The sequence below is a fragment of the Petaurus breviceps genome, unplaced genomic scaffold, assembly GCF_028583685.1.
Source record: "Petaurus breviceps papuanus isolate PSGF00001 unplaced genomic scaffold, PetGlider_PUasm1.0 214, whole genome shotgun sequence".
Classification (NCBI taxonomy): domain Eukaryota; kingdom Metazoa; phylum Chordata; class Mammalia; order Diprotodontia; family Petauridae; genus Petaurus; species Petaurus breviceps.
Window position 1 is genome coordinate 7393639 of NW_027185863.1, and position 12319 is coordinate 7405957.

The 12319-nt window shown below is 41.9% G+C and overlaps 1 protein-coding gene across 3 annotated transcripts in view; it reads right to left on the reverse strand.

Annotated features, from left to right (window-relative positions):
• The window catches only part of EDAR (ectodysplasin A receptor), a 133140-nt gene extending 121582 nt beyond the window's left edge, over nt 1–11558 (reverse strand). For 2 of the 3 annotated variants that reach the window (XM_069094035.1, XM_069094038.1), the window contains exon 1: nt 11030–11558. The gene's annotated coding sequence lies outside the window, so the exon portion shown is untranslated. The remainder of the gene's footprint in view (nt 1–11029) is intronic. The other variant, XM_069094039.1, reaches the window with a different exon arrangement.
• Between the last annotated feature and the right edge of the window lie 761 nt (nt 11559–12319).

The following is a 12319-nucleotide window of genomic DNA, read 5'->3' on the forward strand; positions in this document are numbered from 1 at the left end:
TCTGTCTCTCTGTCTCTGTCTCTCTGTCTCTGTCTCTCTTTCTGTCTCTGTCTGTCTCTCTCTCTCTCCTAATTCTGCCACTTAACCAATTATATGAGTTTCTTTATTTGTAAGAAAGGAAATAATATTTATACAACATACATGTCAGGGAGATCACAAAGAAGGAGATTTTAAAAAACCTGCTCTATGTAAGAGGGAGCTCTGTATAGAAGGGAGCTATTATTGGGGATGCTGTACACAGAAGTCACAATTTAGATGGGATGGTGGACCAGATGACCTCTGCAGACCTTACCAGTCTTAGTCTATGAATTAGTGCCTTTAGGCATGATGATCTCAAAGGCAGAGGCTCCACAAAGCCCTCAGACTCAAGCTGAAAAGAGAGTTTCATAGAATGCTAGAACATGGCAAGCCAGTCCATCCCTGTATCCAGAGTGACCAGTCAGAAACAAGTGTTACCATGCATATCCAGTACCTCCCACTCAAGCTCCACTCTGCCACACCCCATTTGGGATCTCAGCAGTGAAGGCGTATTTCGGAGGTTGAAAGTGATTTATTCAGAAATAGTCAGATTCTCCCAATCTCCTGAAGTGGTTTTGTCATTGCTACTCTAATTATTATCATCTTTGCTAATGACATTAAAAGAAGAGTTAGAGAAGTCCCCTCTTTTCTTCCCTACCTCCCCCCCCATCTCTGCAAAATCCCTCCCTCCACTCCAGATCCTCACAGCTGCAGCTGAGGCTAATGAATTTGGATGATAGCCAATGAACAGATCTAGAAAGTGCATATGTATTGTAGAATTTAACCCCTCAGTAAGAAAATTTACTAACTTGTATATCAGTACGTTTACTCTTCCCTCATGCCCCTTCTTCCTGAAAGTGATTTTGACCCACCCAGCTCTGATCTCTCTTCCGCACTTCATTTATAGCCAATGGTCATTTTCACGTGTTCTTTCTATCTTTCTATCATTTCTTCTTCTTTCTTCACTGGATTGTAAACTCCTTAAGGGCAGGGCCTCTGTTTTCTCACCCTTCTGGATCTCCTGCCAATGCATAGGTCATGATGGATCAAAAAATGTTGTTGACGAATGAGGGAACCACCTTGGGAGGCCTGAGATGGTGCCAAGCCCCCAGATGAAAGGAGGTTTCAAACAAATTCTTCCCACCAAATTCAGGACCATCCCACTCTTGACTTCCTTGACAAGAAAACATCAGTGGGGGACAAATGCTGACACCCCCACAGACAGAAAGGATAGCCATCCTCCCTAGTGATGCCCACCTCTCTGGAGGCCACAGTTTGTACTTATTTGGTGTCTTCAGGAGGGAGATAGCCAGTCCTTGGGGAGGAGGGAAAGCAGAATCTACTAGTGCCTCCTCACTGTTTGTTATGTAAACACACAGAAGATTTCATATTCTGCCGTTCTTGGTTTTGCAATCTTTGCAAAAATAAATATTTACCTTCAAAAGCAACAACTATGATAATCATCAGCGTAGCCTTCTTCAGATCTGCTGCTTTCTATACACTCACATCAAATGAATAGACTAGAATAGATGTGTGTGGTCTGTTTGGATAATATTTTTCATGTGGAACCCTCTAGCAGAAAGCCCACTGGCACTAATAGAGGAGAAAGTTTGGTCTCGATCTTTATTTTCATAGATGACAAATGATCCAAGATCCTAAATTCCCTTTAAAGTTCAGTCATTTGCTATATTTTTTTTCTTATTTTATAGAAAGGAAATTGTCCCCTTGGGCAAGACACTAAAAAAACCTTTCCTTTTCCTCAGTTTCCCTAGCAAATGAAGATGCAAGATGTACTTACTTAGTGATCCCTTAGAGAAAGGTACAAAAGTTGAGCAAAATAATTGGAAATTATATAATAATACTGGTTTTAGGGAGAGTTTCTCTCTTTCTTTTTTATTTTTTGCTTTTTTTTTGGAGGGGGGAGGGCAGGGCAATTGGGGGTAAGTGACTTCCCCAAGGTCACACAGCTAGTTAAGTGTCTGAGGCCGGATTTGAACTCAGGTTTTCCTGACTCCAGGGCCAGTTCTCTATTCACTGAACCACCTAGCCACCCCTGAGTTTCTCTTTTTCAAATGACCATAGATAGAGGAGATAGAGATAGAGCAGGAAAAGACCAGCAACAAAAATATGTTACAAGTTAGTTTCTCTATGGGGAATAGGGGCTGAACTTATGATTTCAATGATATTGAGAAACACCTTCTACCAATGCAGGAGAAAACCTCTCTGCAGTTTATAGCTTGAGAGTGTTGATAGTAGAAGGCTCAAAAAGCTTGCCTGCAACACTCCTGAGTGTGACCCAAACCAGATGAAAATATAATTGAGAAATAACTAACAAAATAAATAAAAATAGAACAGAACACAGATAAAGCTAATAATCAGTTTTCTAAGTCAATATGCTGGCCTTCTGGTTTCTATTTGAGTTTGAAATTACTGGCCTAGAACAAGTAAGTGATTTATTTGTCCAGAACCACACACAATCAGTCTGTGTCAGAGGCAGAACTTGAACCCAGACCTTCCTGACTCAAAGGCCAACTCTCTCTCTATAATGCCACAGCTGCTTCTTTATTTCCCTCTTCTACTAAACTTTAGAGTAGCTAGATGGCACAGTGGAGAGAGTGCCTGGTCTGCAATAAGGAGGACCTGAGTTCGAATTTGGCCTAATATACTTACTTGGGCAAATCACTCAACATGCTTTGCTTCAGTTTCATTTTCTATAAAATGAACTGGAGAAGGAAATGGCAAACCACTCCAATATCTTTGCCAAGAAAACGCCAGATGGGGTCATGGAGAGTCAGACATAATTGAAAATGACTCAACAATAAAAATCAGACTTTTATTTCTATTTCAGAAAATATTATTTGACTCATGCTTCATTTACATTTTTATTGCTTTTCTAAAGTATAGGTCCAGTCCTATCACTCCCTTACTCAGTAAACTGCATAGCTCCCTTTTTCTTCTAGGATCAAATAAAGTCGTTCACAACCTGGCCCCAACCTACATCTCCAAACTTATTATATGTTACAGGGCTGAGCCTTGAGGTAGGAAGACCCAAATTCAAATAGGTTTTAGACACTAGCACTGTGTGACCCGGGGCAAGCCACTTAACATATGTTTGTCTCAGTCCTCAGCTGTAAAATGGGTATAATAACAGCACCCACCTTGAAGGGTTGTTGTGAAGATGAAATAAGATAATATTTGCAAAGCACTTACGTATGGTTGCCTGAAATATATATATATATATATATATATATATATAGTAACTACATGTTCATATGTTTAATAGCATACAGTATGTGCTATATAAATTCTTATTCCTTTTGCTCCCCCCACCCTCCCCCACCCCTTTCCTTTACGGTCCATCTCAAACCACCCTCTTGCTGGTCCTCTGACACAACACTCTATTTATTCCTCTATATTTTGGTTGGCTGTCCTCTGTGCCTGGAATGCATTCCCCCTCTCTTAGAATCTCCCATTTCCTTCAGGATTCAGCTCAAATACTTTCTTCTACATGAACTCTTCCCTAATCTCTTCCTCCCACCTTGACTCCTGGTGCCTTCTCTTCTCAGATTTTGCACATGGTTCAAATTTCTATAGCTTTGTATAGTTTCAGTGTACTTTCTTTGTGCGCAGGCTTTTGAAGGAGAAAAGACCATCTCATTATTGTATCTCAAGTACCATCACAGTGTCTGGCACATATTAGGCTTAACAAATGCTTACTGATTGATTGTTTGGACCGAGGAGCTGTGTTATGATGGAGTTCTTCTGCATTTAACTTATTATCTGTGATTTTTATTAAATATGCAAAGAATCCCTTCAGGAGAAAACCACATTCTTGCAAGTCTAACAGTGCAGAGATGATTTGCTCTCATTACAAATTCGACTCTTAGAAAAGCTGTTACTGCCAGATTCTATTGGCTATCCTTCTTCAAGAAATGCTTCAGTTCTATAGAATATGGAGTGTCTAAATAACTACATCCCCAACGTGTATTTTCTGATTTATTTTTTTCATTATGGTCAGGAAGTATTAGCAGTAGCTATTGCAAGTGCAATGAAACAATATTAAGGACTAAATCTTAAGAAAATACATTTTAAGAGTCCTCCAAGGTGCCTTTACAAAAGCTCCACGCCTTTCTATTTTTTTTAAGGAATTAAAAAATCAGAGTTAATATTATACATGGACACAGAAGCTCAGTGGAAGTAGTAATATACAAATCTTACCTATCTGGGTACACAAAACAGGTCCTCCCAGGAATCCCAAACCCCTATAAGCTCCATAAACTTGACTTGTCTAACGTCCTGTCCAATTTCAGTAGTATTACCATGAACTTTTGGATCAACAAATCCAAACTTCTAATTCTCCTCTGATGACCTATTTATACACCTTTCCAATAACAAGACACAGTCATTTGTTTTCATGGTCTCCAGCAACCACCCATCTCTTTCTGTAGCTTGTCTGCAGAGCCTGATAGCAGTGTGTACCCAGCTCTGGGGTACACAGGGAAATCAGAGGAGCCAAGCCCCAGCAGAGAAAGATTCTCTGCTAACTCAATACCTACTGCAATTGAGAACAACAGGTTGGCATGCCAAATTGGGTGATCTCTAAATTAGTTCCACGATGGCATACCCAGCAAAGGAGGCTTTTTAAAACATTTAGGGAAACACAAAGCCTTGCTCTTGGATGAATGCTCCTCCACTCATCAAAATGCAACTTCCTCCCAATTGGGAAGAGGATGCTGCTGCTTCCGGTGCTGACTTTTCCTCTTGTCTTCAGTTTTCGTCATTTGAGCTCTTAATCAAGTGAAAATGAATAGCAAGTCAAGCCTCCACCCAATGCTATAAGAGACAGATGGTGGTACAGTTGAATAAATCACTGGGCCACTAGTCAGGAAGACATGAGTTCAAATGTGGCCTCAGACTACTTACTAGCTGTGTGCCCCTGAGCAAAACAGTTAACCTCTGCTTGCCTCAGTTTCCCCAACTCAAAAATGAGAATAAGAGTAACATCAATCTCCCAAGGTTGGCATAAAGATCAAATGAGATAATAATATCGGTTAAAAAAAAGTGTTTAGCACAGTGTCTGACACATAGTAGACACCATATAAATGTTTTACCCCTCCCCAGCAACATTCATTCTTGTAAATGCTTATCTGTTTTCCTTTCATGCGTGTTATCCTATTGACTCAGCATTCAATTCAGCAAGCGTTTATTAAACCTACCACATGCCAGGTACCAGGCTAGGTAGCCCTTCCTCGCTCAAATCAAAGTCAATTGAAAGTCATGTCATCATCTCCCTGATGTCATGGTCTTCTTTAAGAACAGAGGACAAAAACACAAAAACAACCAGGTTAGGTGCTGATGCCATTTTCAGTTTGAAAATGAACTTAAAATGTGTTAAGGAGTTTCAATTCTAGGTTTACAAATAAAATCTCCAGAAACACTACTCCACACCCCTCCCCAAACGGGATTCATCACCTGATGACCATCTTTCTCTTAATGAGCATCTCTGAACTTGACCAGGCTGGTCTTCAGCTGACAGAGATGTGACTGGACCCACGCTCAGGGTCAGGATCTGCTAGGGCTGGGATGCCAGTCTCATCATTTTGAGAACTCAGGGTCATATCTGCCCCATGAGGCCAATGGAGGAGGACTTAGTAATATAGGATCATTGCATCATAGATTTAAAGCTAGTAGGAAACTTAGAAACCATTTTGATACAGAAGACTTAGAATTTCAGAGTTGAAAGGGACCTCATTGGCAATCTAGTCCAAAGCAAACATCACAAGAACCCTCACATGCCTAACAAATACTTGTTCAGCCTCTAACTTGAAGACCTCTGAGAAGGGTCCAACCCCTTCATTTTTTTTTTGCTTTTTGGAGGGGGGAAGGCTGGGCAATTAAGTCACATGGCTAGTGTGTCAAGTGTCTGAGGCCAGATTTGAACTCAGGTCCTCCTGACTCCAGGGCCAGTGCTCTATTCACTGTGCCACCTAGCCTCCCCTAACTCCTTTATTTTTTAAAGTTAATTTATTTACTTTTAGTTTTCAACATTTACTTCTATAAATTTTAAATTCCCCTCCCTTCCCCCCTACCAAGATGGCCTGCAATCTGATAGAGGCTTTCCATATATATATTCCTATTAAACATATTTTCACACTGGTCATTTTGTATAGAAGAATTATAATGAATGCAACTATTTCATTTTACAGATGAGGATAGGGAGGTCTACGGACATTTTAAGCAACTTGCCCCAGGGTCACAAAGGTAGTTAAGTAGTGGAGCTAGGATTTGAATCTGTATCCTTTTAAGAGAAGAGTCTATGGGATCTTCTCTCCCTTGTTCTTAATGCAATCGAGCAACATCTAAGAGACTGTTGGAAGTTTTACAAGAAGGTTTGGCAATGAATGGTCTCATTTATTTAAATAGTCATTTGTCATTTTCCATTTGATGTTTCTGCTTATGTGTTTAGGCTTTCTGTGTTTCTCAAGAGGAGGGCACTGGATTAGATGACTTCTGAGAGGGGATCTTATGGCATGATGTTAATTTTTGAATTTATCAACATCGTACTGTTATCTTATTTTACAGTTGAACTGGTTGTTGCTACTGGGGGTAAGAGGACCAGGATTACCTTTCTAATATAAAGAGCATGGGATTTGGAGTGAGAAGACCAGGATTTGAATCCCAGCTCTGTCCTTTAACTGCCTGTGTGAGCTCAGTCTAGTCATTTCATCTCTCTGGCCCTCAGTTTCCTCATCTATAAGATGAGAGGTTTGGACTGATGAACTCCAGCTCTAAGTCTATAATCCCATAATCTTCCATGCATTCACACATGATTTTTTAGCTTTGCATATTGTCATTTTCTTAGTACGAAATGTAAATATATCTCAAGACTACTGGCTTTGATTCCTCTTACTATTAGTTGTAGCTTTGTTATTGTTGTTACACTTAGAGCTGATTTCATCACTGACTCAATGGGAAAAATAACAATAATCTGCTAGACAGAGATGGGGTTTATTAGCTTGTAAAGTGAATTGTTGATGAAATGTTGGATGTCTATCCAGGCTGTGGTATCGCTCCACAAAAGCTACACCCCTTTATCATTGTTACCTATGGCGGACTAATTTGATTTGTAGGAAATGGAGAACAAAAGCATTCCTGGTTAGCTACATATGCAAATCTCCACATAAAACTAGGAGATGTCAGAAGAGGGGAAGCAGGCAGGCAGGCAGTAACTGCTGGAATAGATGATGGTGGCCCCAGGCTCTGATAATACTGAGGCAGCTGTGCTTCTCTGAAGCCAAGAAGAAGATTTTTGCATCCTCAGGCATGTGATTGTTGAGAAATGTTAAATGCCTCCAATTTCGACTGTAGAAGCCCAAGAGGTACACAGCTGCCAGCTGGAATCTGTGTATTTGTTTACTCTGGGGACCTTGGTGGTCTGGTACCCACTCTCAGCTGTGCCATCCGAAAGAGCGAGGGACCCTACTTCAACCCTGAGAGCCGAGTCAGATGCATTTTCACACAGTGTTCCTGGATGGGCTTAACCAAGTCTCAGAAAAGTTTTGAGACTCCAGAGAACAACATTGATGAGAGGAAAGAAAAAAGTCAATTCTTAGTTGTTGTTGTATTTTGTTAACAAAAGACAGGGGTTGCTTGGACTCCAGCCCACAACTCATCCAAAAACCTTATTTTACTTGCTAGCTTCAACCTTCTTCCTTACTGGACCTTTCGTCAAGATGGCTCACAAGGATAAAAAACCTACCATTCTTCCAGAGGCTTGTACCTTTCCCTCAAAGGTTCCTTTGAATCTACTCTGAGCATTGGAAGGGGCCTCAGAAGCCATCTTGTCCAACCCATTCACAAAAGAATGGTTAAAGTCTTCCAAGGAGGGTGAACCCCTCACTTCTCAAGGAAACTCATTTCATGTTCTATTTTCCATCATTCCACTCTTCTAAAGAGAGACTCAGTAGAGAGAGGTGTAAACTGGACTGAAAGTGACCAACTTCAGAGGATGAGATATCTAAACACTGAACCTCTTACTTAAAATAGGGAATTGGATCTGGTCTCCTCTACACCCATTAGTTTAATTCAGTATGATCATTACATATAAATTAACTGTGATGTTGGAGGGGATGATATCACTCAGATAGATCATGCAATAGAAGCCAAGATAGAGAATGGGATAGGTGTCTTCTGTGATAGTGGAAGAGAAAAGGGCCCAAGGGCAGAGGTGGTGTGCAAGGTATGTATGTTTCTTGAAGTCAGGAAGAGAACAGCAAGAAAACAGAATGGGAGGTGAATGAGACACTAGCAGTGGGGCTGGGTTTCAAAAATCAATCATGTTTATGTCTGCAGTGTTTGAATTTCAGATTTGGTTCATTCTTTGAAGTCATGAGCCTGTGCATTTTTCTTAGCATGAATTCCATTTTTTGTTAACCACAGGCCTTACCTGGACCTGAGACTGTGAGAATCAGGTGATCAAGGTTCCATTTGCCCATTGAAAAAGCTATCTACCTGTCTACGGTCTCTTCCTTCATCAGTAAACCCCTTAACCAGAAGACAACAAAATATTTTGCTACAAGGCTCACTGATGGTCTGTGGACAATTTGGTTATCTCAAGCCATCAGTGAACCTTAGCTGTGCCATTTGTGAAATGGGCCTGAGCACGCAACATAGTGGTGGCCTGAAGCACAAGCTAAGTCTGGTTCTCAGACTTTGCCAATGTTTACTGCTGGGAAAATGACAATGGTACTTGACTTCTGTCTAAATATTGAAACATTGCCCCTCCCTACCTCTTCACTTTTATGTTGAGATAACTAATGTTCCTAAAGAAATATGAGGGTGAGTCGCTGGTGGGTTTCCCCAGATATGCTGTTGACTAAGAGTATTCTCTACAATGCAAGCTTACAAGAGCCAGTGCTGAGGGCAGAGGTCTGGAAAAGGGCAAGTTGGAGTGCCCTCTAGGAAGTAAGGCAGATTGTTGCCAGAGTTTTCAACATTTCTCACTGCCTCATCACTGGAAAGGAGTGAGAATCGTGACAAGCTCTGATTTTCCACATTCGGTGACAATTTCTTCTTTTGCTGGACTTAGTAAATTGTATATTCAAGGGCTCAAGTTGTTATGATTTGGCATTCTTAGACAATGACAGGCAAGAAACCCAAACTAAATATTCCTGACCTTAATAATTTGAATTGGCTTCTTCCCATTCCCTAAAACTCACTACCTTTTTCACATGTTAAATTTGCTATCATTTGTCTGATTCTTAGATTTATTTATCAAAGAAGGACTACAAGAAATCTAATTTTGTTTCTATTTTGCTATGTTCCCGTCCTTCACACTATTCATGTCAGCAATACATTCCTCTGTCTAGCTTAAATCCAGACGATTTCATCATTCTCCAACTGACCAGGTCTTTACTCCATTAACATGTTTTTCTGGCTCTTGGTCTCTCCATCTCTCAGTCTTTCTCTGTCTCGTTTTCTTTTCATCTCTTTCTTTCTCTCAACACCATTCCTTCAATTTCTGTATCTGCTTCTAATTTGACTTTGAGCATTAAATGAATATAATGCATTATAGGTCAGGGAATATCTATAATGTGAAATGTCATCTATTTTGATGCTTTTTTTTTCCTCTGCCCAGTTGGCTTTTTCTTCTCAAGTTTTCCTGGCCCTTAGTACCTGGGTCCTTTAATCTGACACTAAAGAGAAATACTTAAGACATTTGGTAGTAAGAAGATGCCTCTGTCCCTCTGAGTTCAAATGTGACTCTTCCTCATGGGACATGAGCTGCTGTGTTTTGGAGTTCCAGAAATGAAATATTTGGGCTAGAAATGAAATATCAAGTCTTTGCTCAAAACTGGTAGGACCAAATAGATAGAAACACAGGGCCACCAGAAATTAGAGCTGCAAGATACCTTAGAAAACTTAGTTGTACCTTAGTCCAACCCAGTCATTTTACACAAGAGGAAGCCAACATACAGGGAAGCGACTATCTCAGGTTCACACAGGTAAGTAGACATCAGGACTGATGTGCAAAACCAAGTTTCACAGAAACACAGGTTTAGAGCTGGAAGGGACCTTGGAGGTTATCTAGTCTGGTCTCATCATTTTACTTATGAAGCCCAAAGATGTGTGATGATTTGTTTAAAGAGACATAGGTAGCAGCGATAAGGGGCAGAACCAGGATTCAAAATTGGGTTCTCTAAGGGACCCAGTGCCTCGTTTTCTTATCAGATGAGATAACATGTGTAAAGTGCTTTGCAAACTTTAAAATCCTATATAAATACTACCACCACCACCACCACCACCACCACCTACTACTACTACTACCACCACCACCACTACTACTACCACCATCACCACTACTACTACTGCTACTACCACTGCCACTATCACCACCACTACTGCCACTACTACTACTACCACTACCACCACTACCACTACTACCACCACTACCACTACTACCACTACCACTATTACTACTACTACTACTACTACTGCTACTACTACTGCTGCTGCAGCTGCTGCTAGTTTTGCTACTACTATCACCACCCTAAGACTTGTTAGCTTTCTTCAAAACCTCACCTAGGAGGACCTCTAAGCACTGGGGATGTTTGTTGATTGGTTTTGTGAAAGAACACACCAACTGTCCTAACAATTTCCTTCTCAGAAGGAGGCAGCTTCTTCCTAAGTCCTGGAAAGTACACTTTGCGGGGCTCTGGGGAGGCACCCTTTGTTTTTAGTAACCAAAGCGCTTGAAGCCAGTTAAGCACATGCAAAGTTTGGCTTACCCTCTAAACCTGCAATTGAGATAGGAATTTGGGTTTCTGGTGTTTCCCCCAAAACAAAGGCGGGATCTTGGGTCTTAAAGCCCCGAGAGCGGACGCACAGTGCTAGGTACGGCTTGTTCAAACAGAACGAAAAAATGAGATGCATTTCAAAAACGTGCACTTGGGCTCTTTCTTTCCCCCTGACAGTCCCGTCTCTCCCCAGTGGAGGACAAACCCACGCTTACCTGGCACTGACGGCCGGTCCCAAGCAAGCGTCCCGCAGCAGGCAGCTCGGTCGGACTGGAAGGAGAGCGCCAGCAAAGGTGCCTCTCCTCTTGGGGTACCACGTCCTGGCAGTCCTGAGCTGCAGACGCCCACCTCCCGGAGCCGGTCGCCACACTGTCACTCCCCACAAGGTCCTTCGGCGCCCCCAGGGAGCAGAGGCGCAGCGCACCCCCGCCTCTGGGGTCAGTCCGGCGCTGGCGCTGTTGGGAGTTTCAAAAGATTTCCCGGGAACTCTTCCCTTCACTGCCTACTGTCCTGTTGGAGAGTTGGGAAAAGTCGTGTGGGAGCGAGGGGCTTTCCTCCACGGCAAACTCACCTGCACCACCTAGAGGTCTCTCCCTGCAGTGGAGAAGAAAGCCAAACCCTTCTCTCCCGGCCCCTCGCAAGGTCGCTACCCCGGGCTTCTCCCGTTTGCCTCGAACACAGCCAGCGCGGCTGGCTTTCCTGCGCTCTGGAAGAAGCCACCCTTTAGCTGAAAATGCCAGGCTCCCCCCGAAAAAAAAAAAAAAAAAAAAAAAAAAAAAAAACCCTGGGCGGGAGTGTCCTTTCTTCTATTGGTAACAGCAATCAAGGCCTCTGGGGATCGGAGTGCTCAAAAGGCGAATCAACTTTAAAGCATCATTACTCAAAACCTCATTTACTGAAGGGACCCACCACCGAGACACCCACAGGCAAGGGTGCTGCTGGATTCATTTAGCTTCCAGACACGTGTGTGCATGTTTTTCCAGCTCTTCACTTACCTCAGGCCTTTGAGTCAGCAGGAGGCTGTAACTGGTGAGACGGAGGGAGACCCCCCTTTCCTTATAACCTCAGACTCAAACAAGTTTTCAAAGACTCAGCCTTTCATGGTGTGGGACCACAAGCAAGGAGGCAGAAGATCTAGTCTTTCACTTTCTGCTGAAGTGACCTTGGGAAATTTTCTTTACTTTCCTGGGTCTCGGTTTCAGATAGATTCAGGGGTAGCCTTGAGATCCCTGGAGTTAGACAGATATCTTTAGATAATATTTATCTTTAGTTGGACAGATGACTACAAATAGATGTATCTTTAGATGGTCAAATGGTATCTCTATATAGACAGATGTTACCAATATCTTGAGATAGATACAAGGTATATGTCTTTAGATAGTTTATATCTATATCTATACACAGGTAGGCAAGTAGACAAAATATTTTTTAGTCATTTTCCAGTAGTATCTGACTCTTGGTATTCTTGGCAAAGATACTAGAGTGGTTTGCCAATTCCTTCTCCA